The following is a 21,743-nucleotide window of genomic DNA, read 5'->3' on the forward strand; positions in this document are numbered from 1 at the left end:
TCTAAAAAATAAGAATTGTGGGTAACTTGAAGGGCAACAGAAAAAGGTAGAAAAAAGTAGGCTACAACATATTCCAAATACAATTACCGTTGTGTTTTGAGTGTTTAGTTATGAGCCGTTTTTTTCCTCTCAAAAACAACTTGCCAAATGTGCATTCGTATATGAGAAGTGGCATAAAAGATATTATGTGGGAAACATGTGGTCAGAAAAGGATGTGGGTCAGGCTGGTAGAGAGAGTAATGGAAAATAGGAATATCCCAAGTGCTAAAGGAAGGCCTCCAACTGTTGGAGCCATTTAAGTATTAATATATTAATTATATTATATATAATATATTAATTGATATAGCATAATTATAATATATGAATCACATTATATAATATATTAACATGTAATTCACATGTGTCTCTTAACGAACTATGCTGAACAACTAAAAAGTCATGTTAATGAAAGTCATGTTTCCATTATAGTTTCTAATTCTTTATTAAGTCAACAAGCATTTATTAAGCACCTACCAGGTGCCAGGCACTGCGCTAAGCACTGAAAAGAGGAAAACAGCCCCTGCCTGCAAGGAGTTTATAATCTAGTAGGGGAGACAACAAGTAAACAAGACATATACAAGGTAAATGAAAGATAGGAGAGCATGAAGGCGGGGCAAGAAAGGTTTTTTGTAAACGGTGCGATTTTAGCTTGGACTTACAGGAGGTCGGGGTCAGCGGGAAAGAGAGAGGAGGAGGGACAGAATTCCAGGCATGAGGGACAGCCAGTGAAAATGCAATCAGGAGATGGAAAACCTAGTCTGAGGAATGGCAAGGAGGCCACTGTCATTGGATCACAGAATATATGGAGGGACTAAAGCATAGGAAGACTGGAAAGGTAGAAGGGGACAAGGTTACGAAGATCTTTAAAGGTCAAAAAGGGTTTTATCTGTGACCTTGGGAGTAATAGAGGGCCGCTGGAGTCTATGATATGGTGAGACGCGCCCTTTATGACATGTACTTTAGAAAGATCACTCTGATGGTTGAGTGATATATGGACTGGAATGGGAGAGACTTGAGGCAGGGAGGTCGCCCTGATGACTATCATAATTGTCTAGGTGTGAGGAGATGAAGACCTGAATCATAGTACTGGTAGCACCAGAGGAGAAATGAGAGTGTGCATGAGATATGTTAATTTGTTGTGGTTATTCAGTCATTTCAGTTATGTCTGATTCTGTATGATCCCATTTGGGGTTTTCTTGGCAAAGATACTGAAGAAGTTGGCCGTTTCCTTTTCCAGCTTGTTTTATAGATGAGGAAACTGAGGCAGAGTTAAGTGACTTGCCCAGGGTCACACAGCTAGTAAATGTCTGAGGCCACATTCGAACTCGAGTCTTCCTGACTCTAGGCCTGGAGCTCTATTCATTGCCCAGCCTAGCTGCTCAGATGTTAATGTTAATAGCAGACTTTTTAAAAAATCCACATATCATTTTCTTCATTACTGAAATATAAGACTTCTCTTTAGCTTAAAGGTGTGGTTGGATTTTCAGCCCTAGGATAATTCTATCACTGGCATGAGAATATAACCTATTCAGCTCTTCTTGTCTCCTGTTTGCACCATGACTAAGCAGCAAAATGGAAATGAATGCTCAAAATTAATTTTTCTTTCAACCCTTCTTTAAAAAAAAGCTGATCTTTACCAAGAACATTGAAGATTAAACATAAAATAACAATTACAAATGGGAGCACCATATTACAAGTATGAACCATCTTCTTGAGTATGGTAGAAAGTGAATACCCTCAGCATTTATCAAGTCCATGAATAACTTTATAAGAAAACATAGGTGTGACCCTGGGCGAGTAACTTAACCCCAATTGCCTTACAAAAAACAAAACAAAACGAAACAAAAAACAAAGAAAACACAGGTATGAGGCACTCTCCAGTCTCTCCCCAGCATATGCACCAATAATAATATCAACAACTATAGGAAAATCTATGAGGAACTTAGGACCAAGGTCATAGGAGAAACAAATGTATTGGGCTTTTCTTTTCTGGGACAGAAGGAGGAAGCAACATTTAGAACATGACAAATCTACTAAGGAACTGGACCTGAATAACTCAAAGCACTTTATAAGCAATGTCATTAATTGCATTATTATCTGAATATTCCACCCACAGTCTCCACCAAAGATAAATCACATGTGATCATTTTACAGATGAAAAAAGGGAAGCAGTTAAATGACTCATCTTATAAATTTCCTAGCAAGTGATGGCTTAATTTTCTAATGAAAATTATCTTTTTTGGACCCCTTGAAACAAGAATTTTCTTGAAACTAATCTTCTTTTTAAAAGGTTAAGAACCAAAAGGATCCACAAAATAGTGAGAAAGGAGTCCAGGCAACTATATTATGTTCACAGTCTCATACCCAGTTCAAAACCCAATAGAGATGTCCAATATGTAGAATGTATATGAAATCCCTAAAAGAGCAATAATGCAAATTTCATATCACAGTAAAATAGCTCAGTTTGATTTCACTGACCTTCAAATACCAGAACATCTAGTAGAGTCAAGAGAGTACACGGATTTGTTGATCTGGCGTCCACTTTTGTTTTTCTAAAGACATTTCCCAATTCTAAAAATATTCAACTGACCCAAGCATTAGACCTTGGCAAAACAGTGAGGCGGCCAAGAGGAGAAGATAATTCTGTCTTAACAGCTACTTTATAATGATGTCTCTTCCTTCTCATTATCAGAGATTTACATTCAAGAATACCAACAAGCATAAACTTAGGCTGACAGTATAAACTTTCCCTTAAATGAATGACAACATGCATCTCTCAAAAACCACACACTGTTTTTAGCTAAGACAGAAAGATGAAATGTTTCATGAGAACACTGATTATAGAAGAGACAGTAGAAGAAAACATAATTTGGACCCAGAATTAGGCTTTCTATACACATCCACAGCATTTTAAACAAAATGTCTACATAAAGAAGTCAACTGCATGGGGGGAGGCTGCCTCTAATATGAAGGACAAGTATCACCAGTACGCCTCTTACTTAGGAAATCCTTAAAAGACTCCTAAGAAAATTACTTTTTTACAATGTAAGTGATATGGAGGAGAAAATCAGAGAAAAAAGTTTTTAAAAAAGGAAATCCAGAGGAGAAGAAGTTGGGGGTTTTGAGGATGAAATTATTTTGAATGTGAAGGCTGAATTTTCAGGTCAAAAAAGGTTATGTAGTCAGAAGATGCTGGAAGGAGATAGAGCTTATATGTGTTTTATAATGAAAGCCTTCTTATTACTTTTATATCACATGGAATATAATAGTACCTTAAGCTACTATTAAAAAAAAATGTCTTCAACTCACATCCCTAGCAGGTCTAGTAGCTGAACTTTTTGTTTTTCATCTTTCTTTGTATCAGCAATGCTTAGAACAGGTTCTGGCACATAGTAGGTACTTAATAAATATTTATTGATTGAGTGGATGACTATTCTTCAATAACATTGTATACTCATTAAAATTAAAAATTAAAAAAAGTGACTGACAAATGTTTTGTAATTTGGTCTTTAATTAAGAATAGGGAAAAAAAAAGCACCTTAGTACTAAGCTTGGAAACCACTTAAAAGTTCTTTTGTTCAAAGTTGAAGGCCAACAAAAACTTTTGGTGATTCATCTTTTTTAATTTGGCAACTTTGAATTAAAAGGAACATATAAATCTTGTTTGAAATAACCCTTTCTAAGCAGTTTCCTTTGCAAATGAAAGAAAAACATGGACTTATCTTCACTTCACAAATATTTATTTTTTGTGACTTATAGCTAAATAACACAGTGGATTAAGTACTACATTTGAAGTCAGGAAGAGGAGTTCATATATCGCCCAAGCACCTAGTAGTCATATATCCCTGGGAAGTCACATAGCCTCAGTTTCTACATCTGTAAAATGGAGATAATAATAGGACTTACCTCACGTGGTAGTTGTGAAGATCAAATTGGATAATATGTATAAAGAGCTATTTATTGTTATTATTATTATCATTATTAAAGGGAGACAGGTTTGGCAAGATAAATCTAACCCTAATCATATTCACTCTCTTAACTTGAATCTTTCTGCTTCCTAACTAGCCTCAAGAAATCAAGAAATTCTGGTCCATGATATTAGTACAATATTGTACCTCTTCAGTTTATGGTGGTTCAGTGTTCTCAAACACATCATAACTTAAGTCAATGAGCATTTAATCAGAGAACCATTAAAGCAAAACATTTAATCAGAGCATTAAATCAAAGAATTTTAGAGCCAGAAGAGACATGAAGATAGTATAATTCAACAGGCAGTGTTGTCTAATGAATAAAAAGTTGACTTCAGTCAGAAAGATCTGGGTTCAAGTCCCATGTCTTACACATGCTGAGTATTTGACCACAAGCAAGTCACTTAACCACTCATTTCTTCCTCCTCTTCCTAATCCCAGAAATTCTCAAAGACTATACTTAGAGAGTACATACTGAGCTACGTTGGTAGAGGGGTTTTCCTTACCAGGAGTTTTGCTATATCACTGAAATTACATCTGGTCCAAAAAAAAGTCCATCTAAAGTCTAGGAGTTTTTTAATTAGTTATGTGTCATGCACCCCTTGCCAGTATGGTGAAGTCTATAGACCCCTTTCCAGCATAATGTGAGCGGTGGGGTAAATCAGAATTGAAGGAAATGCTAAATATCAATTAGAGGTTAAAGATAATAAAGATGAATTTTTTCCCCTAAGTTCATGGGAACTTACCCCCAGATTAAGAATTCCTGGTCTAATCTTTCAATTTGCAAATGAGAAAACTGAGGTCCTGAAGAGAAAAATGACTTTACCACGGTCACACAGCTAGTTGATAGTAAAGCTAAAATTGAAACTGTGTTCTTTCCATAACGTCCTAACACTTTGCTTAGTATAAACTACAAAAATATTGTAGCCAGGTTTTTTTTAAAATTTCTCTCACTCACAAACCCTCCTCCTCCCCAAATTAAAAAAAAGCACCATCATGTCTCAAATAAGAAGTCAAAACCAAACCAAACCACACATTTGCAATGTCCAAAAATATGCGTCTTATTCTGGTTCCTGCACAGTCCTCTGTAGTCATGGTTGGTCACTGAACTGATTAGAGTTTTACAAGATTAGATGTAGTGGTGGTGGTGTTTAAACCTGAGACTTTTACCAAAAGTTTACCATGGGCAAATCTGACATAAAAACTACTTACCTCACTAACTTGGATTTGACTATCAATTGTCAAATTCTATATGTTTCTGAACTAGGGAATTTGAATTGCTATTTTTTTTCTTCTGTTGAGTTTTGTTTCCTCTTTCTGGTGGTTCCTCCTATTGGTTCTAATTTTTACTTACAACATCATTAATGTGAAAATATGTTTAATAGGAATGTATATGTATAGCCTATATCAGATTGTGTACCGTCTTGGGGAGGATGGTGGGGAGGAAGGGGGAGAAAAATTTTAAACTCAAAAGCATATGGAAGTGATTGTTGATAAACCAAAATAAATTAATAAAAAAAATTTTTAATTCTTTATGTTTCTACACAAAATGAAAGTTTATATAATCCTACTCATACCTTTCACACAAATACCCCTTAAGGTTGCCAACAATAGTAGTAATTTCTGACCCAGAAAAAAAGCTCCTATGGTTCTACCAGATGGCAGGAATCATTGGGATAATGACATTCAACTCTTTCCCTTTCTTATGCTCCAAGGGCTTTCAGAAACAGCTAATTTTCATGGCCCAACCCAGCACCTTGGAGAACAACAAAGAATTGGAGGGAGAAAAAAGAGAAAGGAAAAGGAAGAATGCCTTTCACAAATCTCGAGATTCTGAGAGAGATGCTGAGTAACTGGCAAACAACCCACACAGTATCTGGGAGAGAAGGGTACATACAAAAAAGTCACCTTAAATCTGGTAGTTAAAAATAGGAGGCTACTTCCTTCCAAGATGGCTGAATAGGAAACAGCCCACCCAGTTCCCACATATCTACTAGAGTAAAACCTGACATTCATGTCAGATCGAATAATGATCAAGAATTCAAATCAGAAACAACAGTGAATTATTTCTTTGATCCCAAAAGCCCACAGGCAATAGGCAATGAGACCTTTCCAACAACACCAATACCAGCACAGAGTAGCCTCCCACCACGACCAGAGACAGGATAAGCTCTGCGTTTGAAGACAAAAAGAGAGGACGGCTCACCTGAGGAAGTCTTAGCATGTGGTCAGAAAGCTCCAGGGTAGGATTCTTGGAAATACCTGAGTAACAGCAGTCAATGACCAGAGACCTGTGACTACCGATGTGTTGCGATGCTCGGCATCCGTGAAGATCCAATGCTCTGAATTCCAAAGATCCAGGGAGATCTAAGCATGGGAGACAGAGGTCAGCCCAGGGACCCAGGATGAGATCAAACAGGACCTAAAACCCCACCAAAAGTACAGCAGGGAGTTAGGGCATGGCCCTGGCACAAAGCCCCAATGCAAGATCAAAAGTTGGAGAAATGGGTAAATCAAGAAAACACCAACCAATATCAAATATTAGTGGAAAAACTAGAGATGCTCCCAAAAGAAGTTGAATGGCTCCCTAAGAACTGAAAAGAGACTCAAAGAAAAAAAAATGAAGTTTCCACAAGGCCCACAGTAGTGACTTGAAGAAATGATACAACAAATTAAAAATTGCCAGGCATAGTGGTACATGCTTATAATCCCTGCTACTGGGAGAAGGTGAGATTGGTGGATTGCTTGAGCTCAGGAGCTCTGAGTTACAGCAGAGCTAAAGCTGATCCAGTGTTCACACTAAGTCTGACACCAATAGGGTGAGTCCCAGAGAAGGGAACCACCAGAATACCTAAAGAGGGGTGAACTGGCCCAGATCAGAAATGGAGGTCAAAGTTTCTGTGTTGAACAGCACTGAGATTGGACCTATGAGTGGAGAGAGAGATGGAAAGAGAGACAGAGAGAGAAATGGGGAGAGAGATAGGGAGAGAGACACAGAGAGATGGAGACAGACAGACAGAGGAAATATAACAAGTAACAGAAGAGAAAGTGATAAACCTCGACAAAGAAATGGACTGAAAAACAGAATAGACTAAATTGAAATAAATAAATAATAAATAAATCTCACGAAGACAAGACAGCAAAAATTATTGGAACAAGATAAAAAGACTGACAAATTGAAGAAAATAAAAGATACCTGATGTCAAAAACAACTGACAACAGGTTAAGGAGAGATAATTTGAGAATCCCTGGACTCTCCCATAACTATAATTAAAATTTAAGGCTGAACATTGTATTTCAAAAAATCATAAATGAAATCTGCCCAGATCTATTAGAAACAGAGGGCAAAGCTAAGATAGAATTGATCAGTAACCTCCTAAAAGGAACCTCAAAAGGAAAAGGACCAGGAATGTCATAGCAACAATGGAGGGCTGTAGTGTTAAAAGGAACAGAAAGAGAAAATAGATCAGAACCATTATGGCCCTAGGCACGAATAAACTAACACAATCAACCCCTGCCTGGTTCAGCTAGTACCCACTTCTGGAGAGAGTAAATAACCTAGGGTCCTCCTGGCTCTGGCTATCCCTAAAACACTGTCCGTTTTTCTAGGTTCAGCTACCTGAATGCTGCTGCCACCATCTCCTGGAAGAAGAAGTAACCATATCTGTGGGAGCAGAGTAAAACCACAGTTATGAGCAACAGGAAATTAATAGAATAGGAAGAGTGACTGGGAGGCAGGGACATGTGGGAAAATTCTTGTCCTTGTCCCCTGTCAGAAGCCCTCTGGGGGCAGTAGTATTAGTCAAAGGCATAGCACAGGTCTCCGTTGGAACCGGGATACAAATAACAAAATTTGGAGCGAGAAGGGACCTTACAGATCATTTGGTTCAAACCTCTTTATTTTACAGATGTAGAAACCTGAAGCCCAGAAGACTGAATAACTCACCCAAAGTCACATAAATTACAGAATTAGGTCCTCTAACTCACACAGGTAGCAACATAAGATGTATCAGAGGTAGGATTTAAATCTAGGTCCCTGATTCCAAATCTCTCTTCTTTACAGGGCACCATATTGCCTTCTTAAGGGGGAGGGGAAGGGCATAAAAGTAACAGAGACTGGAATGATGGAAAGGGATTTTTTTGGCTCTGTGGTCTTAGGTATGAGCCATTGCTGTGTCCTTTGCTGTGTAAATAAAACCTATTTTATGATAATTCCTCCCTAGCTTAAGAGCTGATGGCCACCTCTTGAGGAAATACAAGGCACTGGCATTCCTAATTGCCACCTGAGTGGGGCAAAATGAGCTGAATATGGGAGTTCCTCCATTCCATCAGGGTGGAGGGAAAATAATCCAAATGTCTTCATTACCAGGGTTCATCTGGATGCAAACAAGTCAGAGAGAAATGAGAGGTCCCTGGAGCGACTCAAGTTCCTTTTATCAGAAGGCAGCCTCTGACACCAAAGTCATTAATTTTTTCCCCTCTTAAATTTCTACCTACCCAAGATAGCATTAATGCATTTGAATATCCATCTTGTCCTGCTGACTTTTCTCTCAGTATAATTATGGTAGTCCACTGAATTCCATCATAAAAAGGCCTCAATTAATTACATCAATGAATTTCAAGTATGATGTCAATTTAGGTGAGTATAATAAATAATAACAATTTCATAGGTGTTAGTTTACTTCTCCAAGACTACGTTTCTTTACTCATTATAGAATCAAAGAAATATGAGCCAATTCTAAATTAAGGCTTTATTATAGCATTTTGAGTTAGTTCAGCACAGATGGCCTTGCCACTCAGGGATGCTATGAAAGCTAACTCTTTTAGATAATAATATCCATACGTTAAATTTTCACTTGATATATTTTAAAGGGCAGCCCATTCACCTGTAAGAGTTGATGCTTTTTCCAAAAGGTGAACAATATGCTTTCTTTGCACTGGTAGAAATAGACTCAGTACATTTAAATCTTTTAACCACCTTCTTACTTACAATTAAAGTACTCTTTGTACTCACGCTTACCTTCATGGGTATTATTAATCTCTAAAAATACAAATGCAATTTTTAAAAATGCTTTTACTTCCCAACTCTTTGCAACTGTTCTTCACAACTCTATTTTTAAATATTCTAAAGATGTTTGTTAAGCATCACAAGGATCTTGTAATGGCTCCACAAAAGAGGCTCACCTAATGGATGTTATTCCCCACGGTATCTCGGACGTGCCTCAATAAATGCTCTCCCCCCTTAAGTTATTTTTTAGGGCTGGCCTAGCTAGGTGATGAAAATACATGGTAGAATGAAGCAAACTAAATAATATGTGAAAAAATCTGTCGTATGACTAAAGGTTAAACTGTAAACCACCTTTAAAAATGCCCAGTACATGATTTCTGTCTTTTCTATTCCCACCACCATCATCCCAGTCCTGGACTTGAGAATCAGGAGACCTCAAGCTCTAATACTACCTTACTAGTGAGCTGTGCCAACTTCCTAGTGGGAAACCACTTCATGTCTTTAAATCTCAGCCTCTTTAGACTAGAAAATGTGCCCTAGAATTCTTTAGAATTTAGCCCATCATGTTAAATCCAATGTTTACACCTACTCACACAAACTTTAAAAATACTCTCCTGAGGATGGGCCAAGGACAGGTGAAAGGGATTGGAAGAGAAGCAAAAGGGTATGGAAGGCATGCAATTAATGGTTCCTTCCAAGTGACAATTAAAACTTCATTATTTAATGCTGTGTTTAATTCATATACACTTTTGCTTTTAATTATATCCCTTTCTCTTCCTACATCTCTTTCAACTCTGGTGCATACTTGTTTTGACATGAAGCGATGTGGGTGGGGAGGGAAACCTATGAGACCAAAGAACACATTTGTTCCTGAGAAAATGGAATTTTCCTTAGGAAAAAAAAGAAGCACCAGGGAAAAACACAAAATCAGATAGTTAAGTTAAAATGACATTTTATTAGAAAGACAAGCTAGGCTGGTCTTGTAGCAAAGGGACAGCCAAAAGGCTCCACTGGTACCCTCAGAACATCAGGAGAAAGTGGAAAAAGGTTCTAAAGACATTGATGTCCCCTACCCTCTGTAGTGAATTTATGGGAGTATATGGACAAGAGTCACACAGAATGGATGGGTTATGGTCTGCATCAGTGAAGAAAGGCCCCACATCAGTAAGAGCAAATAGAGTATTTGAATAAGCTACCACCTGAGCTGGACAGCTAGTGGACAGACTACCAGGCCTGGAGTCAGGAAGAACTGAGTTCAAATCTGGACTCAGTCACTTACTAGCTATGTGACCCTGGGAAAATCATTTAACTCAGTTTGCTTCGGTTTCCTCATCCGTACAATGAGCTGGAGAAGGAAATGGCAAACTGCTTCAGTATTTTTGCCAAGAAAACCCTAAGGGGGTAATGGAGAGTCAGACATAATTGAAACGACTGAACAATATCAATGCACTCTATGATCCAGTTATATACACTGGCCTTTGCTGTTCCTCATGCATGACATTGAAGCTCTGGTCTGTACTTTTGCAGTGGCTGTCATTCAGTCAATAAGCATTTATTAAGCACCTGCTGTGTACCAGGCATTGTGCCAAGCACTGGGGGCAGAAACAAAGAAGGTAAGCAGTCTTTGTCCAGGGTCATACAGCTAGTATGTATCAGAGGCAACACTTAAATCTAGGTCTTTATAACTCTGAGGCTGGCTCTGTATCCAATACATTATGCCGTCTTTCTGCATCATTTCTAAAGTCATCATTAGTAGCATGCTGCAACCTGGTAATGATTACCACGTATCTTTCCATTGACCTTTGGGATCCTTGTAATCTTGATACATCCAAGATGGTGGTAGTCTATGATTTATGGTATCCTCTAGATATTGATGTTAAGGAAATGGGCACTGGCTGCAGGGACTAATTTGTGATCACTGAAAGCAACTTTCCCAAATGAGATCCAACCAATATCTTTCTACCAATGGAGAAGTTAGGTGGAGAAATGCTTTATTTTTAAAAGCTATTGTGATATCCTATTCCATTTGTTAGAGATTGTCTTAATCTTATGGAAGAGTCAAAAAAAAAAGGAGAAACATTAAAACTAGGCATACGTTGCTGTGAAGCCTCATAGGCCAAAACCAAAAATCAATAGTTACTGAAAAAATAATGAGCAAAAGTAGTATGGTGGGGCAATGTGAAATAGAGTTGAACCAGGTGGATGGTACACATCTGTGATCTCTACTCCTGGGAAGGCTGAGGCAAGTGGATTCCTTGAGCTCAGGAATTCTGAGCTGCAGTGAACAATGCTGATCAGACATACAAACAAAGTATGGCAGCAATATGGTGCCATTTAGGAGTGGAGGGCCATCGGGCAGCCTAAGAAGAAGTAACCCAGCCCAGGTCAGGGAACAGAGCAGGACAGAGCTCCTGTGCCAATCAGCAGAGGGACCGCTGCACTTACAGCCTGGGAAAGATGGAGAGACCCTATTTCCAGTAGAAAAACAAGGAAGGGAAAAAGGAAAAGGAGAAAAAAAAGAAGTGGAGTTGAAATAAAATGACTACTCTTTCAGTCCTTACTATCACAAGTTAATTTCACTTTGTATACATCTATTTAGCACATATTGTGAAATGCATACAGTCATAAAGTAACTTGATTTATATATCTGAATGGCTTTCCTGATGGAGCAGGAGCTAAAACAAAACTTTAGAAGAAGCTATATACATTGAAATATTTATCACCTATAAAGTTTTAATACCTAATGAGATAACTCCACAGAAATCCTATACTGATACCGCATCATGGTATAGAAGTGACCCCAGGTTCTTGCTGGACACAAAATTTCCTTACTGAAATCCACATTAATACGAGAGAATGTTCTAATCAACCATGCAGAAAATATTAAGTGGATGAAAATTACAGTCTATTGAATTAATCCATGAATAAGTAGATCTTGGACCAATACTAGAATACTGATTAGTAAACTAATCAGAAAACTTAGTAGAAGGAGACAGACTTGGGTATAATTTGAGAAATGTACAGTGTTCTTAATGATCACAAAATACTCAGTGCTGCAAAACCCATCTTATTAACAAAAATATTCTCTTGATGACAATATAGCTGCAAATCATGGAGCACAATGATCTTAGAATGTAAGCTTCAGCACATTAATAACAATTAACATATGAAAAAGGAAATCAACAACACATAAGACTAGAAAAACAAAGTGATCAAAGCCCAAGTGGCACACTGGTACTCCCTAGAATATCAGAGGAATATAAGAGGAAGTCCCAGGTCATAATACTCTATGGAAGCTTTATGGGAAAACATGGACAAAGATGGCACATGATGAGAAAGCATGGAGATTACAAGTGTAATCTGCATTGCATGAAAAATGCCTACATGGTCCAAGTCCAATGACCTGCCAAAAATACCAAAAATGACTCAATTATAGGTACTTTTACCTCTTTGTTCAAACATCCAGACACATCTCTAACTAAGCAGCTTGACACGTTTACTTGTGGTAGTTGTATTTTCCTTTATTTCTTTTTTAAAATAAGATGAAATACCTGCTACCATGAACACACAAAGTATTTAATAAATAAGTTTACTAAATTAGGCAATCTATGTAGCATAGACTCTATATAAAAAAATTGATTTTGCTTTTGAGTAAGTTTTTGCTAAATGCCTGCTGCAACTGGATATCCAGCAAGGTCAGCTGCTTACATCTTCAAATACATGTGTTTCATACAAATGCTCAGTGAAATGAGAAATTATCTAGGTAGCAGCTTTTTAACGTATCTGTGTTTCAATGAGTGTGAAAAGATCAAGTGGATTGTACAATCCTATTACTGTTTGTTTGGCCAGCTTTACTTATAAGGGAAAATGAGATGCACATGAAAAGTACAAAGCTACAATGCTTTCAGGAATGAATGACAAAATGCCTTTTGGCATCCAATTTTTCTATTTGAAGGCATCTTTGAAATTACATTATGAAAAAACAGGAGAATATAATTATATGTATGTATACATACATATATGTATATGCACATATACATACTTATATATATATATATATATATTCTCATTTAACCTTGTAGAAAAGCAAATAAAAGCAAAGCCAGGTAATTCTTTAGAATCATATCACACCCTTCTTTATTGGGATGAAAGCTATTCATCCAATAAGCTCTCAAAAGGAGTTTTCCAAAAAGGTCTGGTAGTTTTTGATCTAATGGTATTCCTGACCTAATCAAATTGACTCATTTTAGTGCACAAAGTATATGTATATAATATATATTTTCAAGTGATATGACTAGCTGTACATGTTCTGCACTTACTTTCTAAACCTAATAAACTACATTAATGCCTAGACTAGTTGATAGCTTTATCATAAAGATGCCTACTGTTACATAATCTTCACAAGTGACACAGGTAATAAACAGAGAATACTAATATCCTTTAATTAATAATATCCTTTAATTAATAAGAAGTTTTTGAAAGAAAAAATCTAAGCTATCAAGTGATATGAAGAAATGTTCTAAATTACTAGTAATTAGAGAAATACACATTAAAACAATTCAAATGATTCTGAGGTTCAACATCATATTCATCAGATTAGCAAAGGTGACAAAAAAGAAAAATGACAAATGCTAGAGGGAATACGGAAAAATAGGTGTATTGATGCACTGTTAGTAGAACTATAAACTGGTCTAGCCATTCTGGAAAGCAATTTGGAATTTTCTTCAAAAAGCTATTAAACTGTGCATACTCTTTGACCCAGAAATACCACTAATTGGTCTATACCCCAAAGAGATCAAAGAAAGTGGAAGAGGACCCATAGGTACAAAAATATCAATGGCAATTCTTTTCATAGTGGCAAAGAATTAGAAACTGAAAGAGTGCTCATCAACCAGGGAATGACTGAAAAGTTATGGTATATGTATGCGATGGAAAAGTCCAGGCCATTACTACTGCAAATTTATCAGTTTTTTCTAACATCAATTTAATACACTCTTGTGCTTTAAGAATGATGACGGGGATAGTTTTAGAAAAACTTAGGGAGACTTATATGAACTGATTCAAAGTGAAGTGAGCAGAACCAGAATGATTTATACAATAACAATACTGTAAAGATAAGTATCTTTCAAAGACTTAGGAACTCTGACCAACACAATGGAAAAATTGGAGTTCCAGAAGACTCATGAAACATGCTGCCTACCTTCAGACAGAGAAGAATTAGACTCAGAGTGTAAACTGAAGCTTTTTTGGGAGGCGGGGGTTGAAACAGACATAGCTAATATGGGAATTTATTTTGTTTAGCTACATATTATTTGTAATAGGTTTTGTTTTTCTTGTTTTCTTAGAAGGGGAGATGAGAAAAAGAGAATTAAGAACTGAAAATAAAATAAAATTGAATTCTTTGAAAATCACATGGGAATTGGTTGTGTGGCCAGGCATAAAGAATTAGCCATAGGGCACTAAAGTCAAATTTCCAGGTACTCTCATCTTCCCTCAGAAGCAGTTTACATCCTGGCTTCCTAACAATACAGGACCAAACCATAGGTCACCCAAGATGCCCATGGAAATATAAGTAGATGTGCCCCACCCAGAGGTTCAATAACCTAAACAACATATACCACCACAAGAGAAAATGGGAAGGAAAAAAGTCTAGGCCATTACTACTGAAAATTTATCAGATTTTTCTAACATCAATTTAATACACTATCCTGAAATTCTCACTAGGATTGTGCTGGTCTTTCTAGTGAGTCAGTTAACAAACATTTATTAAGCAGTTACTGTGAGCCAGGCACAGTCTTAAGTGCTGGGGATACAAAGAAAGGCAAAAAATACTCCCTGCCCTCAAGGAGCTTCCAATCTAACAGAGGAGACCACAAGTAAATAAATATGTACGAACAAGTTCTATACAGAATAAAATGTACACCAAAACTGAAGACAGTGCAAAGACAACCTACAAGATAGGAGTAAAGCATATCTATGGGAATCCCCTCATCTAAAGAGGATAAAGAGCCTGCTTTGGGGGGAGTCCTGATTACAAGGGTTGGAGAGTCCAAGGAGCACACACAGACGTTCAGTAATAGATTCTGGTTTACTAACCATATGGACAGGAGAAGCCCTTTTTGATTGATTGTGTAGCCAGAACTTGAGGGCATCTTCAAAAAAGGTCTGGGGCAGCCTCAATCTAGTCTCTACTGCTGCTCTGATCTTGGTTTGAGGCCTCTGTTCATGGGGTCCAGTGAGAGACAGCGCTATAAAGGAAGACGCCTTGGGCTTTCTTCCCTCCAAGGCCAAGATGCCCTGTGAATATAGTCCTGGGATCTTGTCCTGCCTTGGTTGTCTGTTCTTTCATTTTAGGTGGAGCGTGGTGTCTCAGTATCCCAGCATCTGCATTTTGTATTCAACTTCAGCATTGTCCCAGACGAGCAAAGACAGTCCTTCAGGACCCAGCACAGTAGCAGATAAAACAAAAATTCATCTGGCAATTATGCCCCATCTAGACAGCAGCCCTCTTTCTCTCCAGAGATCAAGGAGGTCTAGGGAAGACTATGATCCGTGGTGTCATGGGAGGTGGGGGAATATTTGTACTATTGTTCTTCCTAAAAAAAACTGTGCGTATTTAATTGCAAATTAATATTTATTTGCAAACATTTTCTTTGCAAATTGTAAAAATATTTATTTGCAAAGTATTCATTGTAAATACTGCACAATAAATATTTTGCAAAAAATATAAATTACAAATATTTATATTTAATTGCAATAAATATTGATTGCCCAGCAATTGCAAAGTAGATATCCCTAGTAAAGCCTAATCATTGTTAAGTGGTTAAATGGGACTGGGGCACTAGTCAGTTATTAGCATCTAACCATGAGGAGAACAGACCAATGACAACTCAATCACAGGCCAACATATGTCCTAATTGGTTTTTTAGGGAGGCAAAATAAATATACAATAAATTCTCAGGGCAACGGTGGAAAGACTTGGCAAGTACTTGTTTAGAAATTAAAGCAAATTGGGCAAAATTCTATATCCTTAAAATTCCCATTTAAATTACTAGGCAAGCTGTAGGCATATACCAGTGCCTAAAGAATTCCTAAATGGACAAATGAAAAATATGGCATTCATTCTGCTGCTACCACTTAACTCTTCAAACTGGACTACTAGAGAGAATGCCTAGAAGGAGCTAAACCAATCCACTGTGCACTCCCTGGGATGATGTACCGTCGTCTTCACCCTCGTCATTTTCTGCTCTGCCTCCATATTTGTGCTGCCCTCTCTCCTGCTCTCCAATTCTTACTCCAAGAATTGTGATTAGATTGACACTAACTAGAGTCAAACACTACCTAGGCTAGAGATGGCGCATCCATTGTCTGCCCTATTCCTGCACTCATCACCTTTAGAAATTGAACGAATCAAAATTCCCTTCCTTGACTATCACAGCCCTCTACGTGCGGTCTCCATTATTAGATTATAAGATCCTTGAGAACAGGGGCTATCTCGCTTTCACATAGTAGATGCTTAACAAATACTTTTGCATTCATTCATTCCCAATAGTGTAGAGACATAATGATAAGAGCAATAGGGAAGTAGCCTCGTATAGGGGAAAGAGTATGAGGCCTGAAGTTGGAAATTCTAAGTTCCATCTGTTCCATGAACGTCTTTTTTGATTTCAGAAAAGTCACATTAAATAAAAGCCACCTCTATGTGCCTTAGCTTCCTCGTCTGTAAAATAAAAATGTTGGGTGAGATCTCTCGAATTCCTTTCGGTGCTAACATTCTACTTTACAATTTTAAAAAATCCTTTCCATTTATTATTTTATTCAATTCTTACAGCAACCCTGTAAGGTAGAGAGTTTTTGTATTATAACCTAGGGAAATTTTATGCATATAAAACAGAAATAATTTATACAATGAGAGATAATGTTGCATAGCGGATCAAAAGCTGAATTCAAAGTCAAGAAGACCAGAGTTCAAATTCTGCCTCTGACACATAATAGCTCTCAGCTGAGTTCAGTCAAGTTTCACGAGCAGCTCAGACTAGAAATTGGAGAAAAGGCAGGACCTGCACTGGTAGAGGGAATTTCCTTACTGGGAATTTCCTATACCGATGAAGTCACAGGTCCATTAAAAAAAAAAAAAACAAGACACAACACCAACAAAAACATATATATCTATATATGTATGTATGTATATATACACATACATACATATATATATACATACACATACATCTGACTGCTTAAAATACTGGCAAAGGTGGGGAGAAACTGAGATAGGTAGACAGAAACAAAGAGACACAGAAAAAGATAGCATCAGAGAAAAACAGCAGAGATTTTGAGGGAGAAAGTAAGAAAGAAGGAGAGAAAGAGAGAGAGATAGATGGCTACAGAGAATAAGAATTACTATAAGGAGCGAGAGCTAAGCCAAGATGATTGCAGAAATCACTATTTTAATATTACCATTAAATAATAAATACTAATAATGACTCCTTAGACGCAAAGTCCAGAAGCCAGTTTATAAGGAGGTAAGGGTAGGGAGGAGCGCCACCTGGTGCCCAGCTCAGATGGTGCACATCACCCTGAGTCTCAAAACCTCCTTGATTGGAACCTAACAGCTTTCCCTGTCACGTTTGGCAGCACCAAAGCAAAGGGCCACAGCATTACTGTCTCCATTTTACAGATGTGGGAACTGATTTTCAGAGAATTTAAGAGATGATAGGAACTTAGGTCTCTTGATTCCAAATTCATCGTTCTTTCTATTATTCTTATAACTTGAGACATGGCAGAAGAACATTTCAGGTATTGCTCTGGAATAGTTACAGAATCACAAGATGTTTGTAACTCAAGAAGGCCATCTGGTCCAACACCTTCATGTTATTGTTGAGGAAACTAAAACCCAGACAGGTACAGTGACTTATCCAAGGCCACACAACTAGTAAACGTCAGGGCCAGGATTCAAACCCTGTTCTTCAGTCTTTCAATATCAGAAATCAGAAAAATCAAGTCCTTGAGTTTATAAATTTGAATGCTATCCTTTCTCCCTTTCATTTCTGAGTTGCTAACCAGAAAAGAAATAACAAAAAGGAAAACCAAATAGTCTGGTCAATATCCCTGAAGCACGAAGAATTGACCACCCAGTCCCTTATCCAAAACACACACACACACACACACACACACACACACACACACACACACACACGACTGACCACAAAACATGAAATTTTACAAAAAGGTGAATAGTCACGATTTTTAATCGTCAGGCTGTCTCAGAATAGACTCCATCACCTACTGTCAATTGGATATTTCAAACTCTATGTCCTAGAAACATCTCATATTCAGTATGTCCAACATTGAACTCATTATCTTTCCCCACAAATGTTCCCTTCTTCCAAGACTACCTATTTCTATGAAAAATATCACCATTCATTCAGTCTCCCAAGTTCATAACCATATTTTTATTCTCAACTCTTAGGTCTCCCTCATTTTACATATTCAATCGACATCTCAAACTCAACATATTCGAAATGAAGCTTATCTCCCCTCCTCGGGAAGTTCCTTTTTCTGTTGGTAAAGGGCACCACCATACTTTCCGTCCCCCACATTTGCAACCTCAGGCCATTCTTGACCTCTTTCTCCCTCATCCTCTATAACCAATCAGTTGCTAGGTTTTGTCATTTCTACCGCCAAGTCATATCATATCTCCTTGTCATGTCTACCTCTGTATCTTTCAAAAAAAACTGTTCCATTTGATCTCCAATGCCCTTTCAGTTCTCAAATTCTACATATGAGTCTATGATATTAAACAGTTTATATGAATAGCACGTAACCAGCCTCTCTCCATTTCTTTGTTCATATTGACCTCTAGTGTTGAGAATGGAAAATTGAAGATTATTTTAGTCTTGAACCTGAAACAAATTTGGGTGTAAATAGACAGCAATAGTTCCCAGACTATTCAGACTGATGCCAACTGATAACCCATAATACCTTGAAGTAAATGAGTAACCTTAAATCACTTAGAAATTCTTTGTTGTTGTTGTTCAGTCATTTTAGTCATGGCTGCATTTGGAGTTTCTTGGCAAAGAATACTCATGCCTTCAGCAACATGCCCAAAAAATGCTTTCTTGCTTTTCAACCACTTATTGCTGTGAATCTACATTTTCCTACCTAACCCAAATCAAGATGCCCTTAAGGTCACAAATGGCTAATACCCCTGTAGAGTATCAACCGAAACTGGGGACCTCCATGTTGCAATCAAATATTCAAATGCTTTCCAACAAAAATCAGACACAACAAAGTCATTAAAAGGTAGTTAGCTTTAAAATGAACAGTTTTAATTTTTTGAAACTGATAAGTACATATTAATTAGATTTTTACAAAATAATGTACTTTTTTAAGAATATCTAATTGAAGTTTTTTGAATACAGACTTATTTGATTGCAGCTAAATACCAATGCAGCCTTACAATATTAAAAGGTTCCCCACCCCTGGACTAAACTAATTGCGGCACATGATTGAAGTAGAACATAACTGCATCATAAAAGAATATTAAGAATTTGGGGAGGATTCTGGAAAGATGGCAGAGTAGGTCAGAAAATTCCAAGCTCTCTAGGCTTTCAAAAAAGGAGTACCTCAGAGTGAACATAGAGTGGTTAAAAATAAACAAGACTTGGGATAGAATAGTGGACCTCCTGGGATAGAGGGAGAAGGTCTGAAGAAAAATCCCAGGATGAGGTTTAGTCTCTGTAAAGAATAAATACCTGCAAGATAGTCCTGCTTAAACAACAAGCTGCTAGCCCTAGGGTTAGCTGGGTTGGGAGACAGCCTTGGCCCCTACCACAGGAACTTTTATCCCAGGGACGGTGAAAGGAGTTGGGCATCTGAGCTAGAGAACATCTAGAGAACCTCTGCTGCCTGGTGAGTGCAGAAGCAATGGGGCAGGGACGCCACTGGCTGTGGGCACTTACAGAAGGCTGGAGGTCTTGGTTTCCATTCCAGGCCAGAGGGGAGAACTGAAGGAGGATCTGAGGCCAGAGATACCATCCCCCATACCCCAGGACTAGAGGTGATTACAAAAAATAAGCTGCTACAAAATTTTTTAAAATGGGCAGGCAAAAGAGAAATAATCCAACCATAGAATGTTACTATGGAAATAGAGAAGACCAGGGTTCATCTTCAGAGAAGGATACTGAAGGAAAGAAACCCTCTTCTACCCCAAAGAGTAATGTCAAATGGTCACCTGCCTAAAAAGAATTAATTAAAGAACTTTAAAAAGACTTTAAAAACCAGAGGACAGAGATTGAGTAAAAATTTTTAAAAAAAGTAAGAATAATCCAAGAAAAACAAGATTATGAAAAGAAAGTAAACCAATTAGAAAAGAATCTTAAGGAAGAAAATGACTCCTTAAAAATCATAATAGGGCAAGGGGAAACCAGTGAAGTTGTAAAAGACCAGGAAATAATAAAACAAAATATAAAGAATGAAAAAACAGAAGAGAATGTGAAATATCTCATAAGAAAAACAACTGATCTGGAGAACAGAGCAAGAAGAGAAAACATAAGAATAATCAGACTATCTAAAAGCTATGATCAAAAAAAGAATCTTGATACAATAATACAAGAAATAAAGAAAATTGTCCTAAAGCATTAGAACAAGAAGGGGAAGTAGAAATAGAAAAAACCACCAATCACCACCAAAAAAGAACCTACAAGGAAACCCACAGGAATATCATAGTCAAATTCCAAAACCCCCAGCTCAAGGATAAAATATTATGAGCAACAAGAAAAAAACAATTTAAATATGATGGTGACACAATTAGAATCACACAAGACCTAGCAGCGGTGATACTACAAGACCGTAGGTCTTGGAACACTATATATCAAAGAGCAAAAGAACTGGGGTTCTGGCTAAAAATATCATACCTAACAAAGCTAAGCATAATCCTGAATGAAAAAAAAAATGAACACAGTAAATTGTCAGACTTTCAGGATTTTGTTATTAAAAAAAAAACAAACCTGAACTTACTAGATTTAACATACAAGAGCCAAGAGAAATAAAAGGTACATACTAAAGACTAATTACAAGGCACTCAATAAGGACAGACTGTTTACCTTTTATAGGAGGAAATGTAAAACGTATGTCTAAGATTGTTACTAGTAATTGAGTAGTTCATAAGAAAGATTGGGATAGATCTGAGTCTGATATGATTTTTAAAAGTAAAACTATTTAGGAACAGCTAAAAACAGCAATTATCCTAAACCCAGGGTTTAGGAACCTTCAGCCTTGAGGCCACATGTGGCCTTCTAGATCCTTAAGTGCAGTTTTTTGATGGAATCCAAATTTTGGAGATAAATATAAAATAAAATTTTAATTCCATCAAAAGACCACATTTAAGGATCTAGAAGGCCACATGTGGCCTCAAAGCCACAGGTTCCCTACTCCTATATACAAATGATATGTGAGAGGAAGAACAAGCACAGAGGAATTAGATGGGGGAGAAGGGCTGGTAGTTCTGGAAACCTACTTTCATTGGGAATGGGTTCAAGTGGGAACAACACACATATATGTAGAACAGTATAAAAGTCTTCTAAATTCAGAAAGAAATAAAAAGCTAAGGGAATAGGGAGAGGGGAGGGAATAAAGGAAGGATCTTTAGGAGGGAGGGTGAGGGAAAAGATTAAAGGGGGGTATAGAAGAGTGTTTCAATTTATGGGAATGAAAGGACAAGGAAGGGA

General features: G+C 37.3%; 1 protein-coding gene across 4 annotated transcripts in view; it reads right to left on the reverse strand.

Moving 5' to 3' along the window:
• The window catches only part of STOX2 (storkhead box 2), a 316,380-nt gene that overhangs the window by 228,032 nt on the left and 66,605 nt on the right, over positions 1 to 21,743 (reverse strand). For 2 of the 4 annotated variants that reach the window (XM_027837497.1, XM_027837498.1), the window contains exon 2: positions 6,214 to 6,374. The exons of the other annotated variants lie outside the window; for them this stretch is intronic. The gene's annotated coding sequence lies outside the window, so the exon portion shown is untranslated. The remainder of the gene's footprint in view (positions 1 to 6,213; positions 6,375 to 21,743) is intronic. 4 annotated transcript variants of the gene reach the window in all.

This window comes from Vombatus ursinus, unplaced genomic scaffold, assembly GCF_900497805.2.
Source record: "Vombatus ursinus unplaced genomic scaffold, bare-nosed wombat genome assembly UNPS02014821.1, whole genome shotgun sequence".
Taxonomy (NCBI): domain Eukaryota; kingdom Metazoa; phylum Chordata; class Mammalia; order Diprotodontia; family Vombatidae; genus Vombatus; species Vombatus ursinus.